This window comes from Charadrius vociferus, unplaced genomic scaffold (genome assembly GCF_000708025.1).
Source record: "Charadrius vociferus isolate BGI_N301 unplaced genomic scaffold, ASM70802v2 scaffold185, whole genome shotgun sequence".
Taxonomy (NCBI): domain Eukaryota; kingdom Metazoa; phylum Chordata; class Aves; order Charadriiformes; family Charadriidae; genus Charadrius; species Charadrius vociferus.
Window position 1 is genome coordinate 2,798,005 of NW_009648955.1, and position 1,393 is coordinate 2,799,397.

Sequence of the window (1,393 nt, forward strand, 5' to 3'; positions counted from 1 at the left end):
GGGCTGGGCTGGGCTGGGCCGGGCCGGGCCGGGCCGGGCCGGGCCCGAGCTGGCCTGGGGGCGGGAGAGCAATTGAGGAAGCTGGGGAGAGCGGTTAGCCTTGTTAATTGCGCTGCATCAATTAACCTGTGGCACCTGGCGCGCCCGACAGACGCTACGTGGTCTGCCCTCCGCTTCCCCCGTGCCGTCCCCCGTAGCGCAAAGCGGGCCCGGGTGGGTTTGAAGGCTGCAGAGCTTCTCCCTCCCCTTCTCCCGCCCCGTTCCCCCGTCCCCAGCCCGGCACCTGCGGCGGGCGCTGCCGGCGAGGCCTGGTCCCGCCCTGCGTGGAGAGGCTTCCTCAGGGAACCTCTTCCCGCCTGGGAACCTGCTCGGCCTTTGGCTGCCAGAGCCGTCCCGCTTTGACCTTGAGCGAATTAAGGGCCGTGGGCCTCTTTTGGGTCAAATTCCCCGGCCGGCTGGCTCAGCTGCTGGGGTTGTTGGATGTGATGTTTGGAAGGATACGTGGGCCATACGGCTGTCCGTAGCTTGTGTAGTGTAGGGTTAAATTTCATCTGTTGACGCAGGGATGGCCTTTAATCTTGTGATGCCCACTTGAAAAGCATAAATATGTGACAGCCTCTGGTGTTAAACGTTTTTAGAAATAACATTTGCGTACCTGTAATAATAACCAGAAAAGCCTAAACAATGTAGCCCTTTAAGTATCCTAAAAGATGCTGGATATGGGTTGCAGGTTTGGATGAGGTTGTTCTGTGTGACTCAACCCTTGTATTTTCATTGCTGATTAGCAAGAACACTTGCACTCCTGGATCTTCTTTCCATATGCAGTAATAGTGACTGTGTTATGGTTCTCAGGTTAACTGTGTAATGTGATACCTGAATTCCAGCTGTGGGAGTGTGAAGTGATGGGAATACTCTATCTAAATAGTAATGAGCAAGATGTTTGCAGGAAATAAGGGGGCATAGTATAAGGGTGAAGATCAGTCTTTCATTTTGTTGCCAAGCCTTGGTCTGTCTGTGCTTATATACTTATGCTGGCCTGGCTGTCAGATTTGCTTATTTTTTCGTTTGAAATGTCGGTAACTTTTCAAAACCAGGCTGAAATACGGTAGACGTTTTGCAGGTCTAATAATAGTGTGATGTCTAAATATTGTGATTATCCAAAATGTACAGTCATTATTAATATAACATGGATGAATGTCATGTGGAGGAATGTCAATTTGGAAACAGGCGGAACATCAACAGTATAATCCCTAGTTTTGTTTTAATTGAAATGAGAATAGGCACTTTTTGAAACTAAGCAGCCTGTAAGTGAGAGATGGGGGAGGAGAGACTGCATTTCTGACTTACCAAATGTCTTACCTTCCAGACTTGTTGGTAACACCTGTGACAGTAG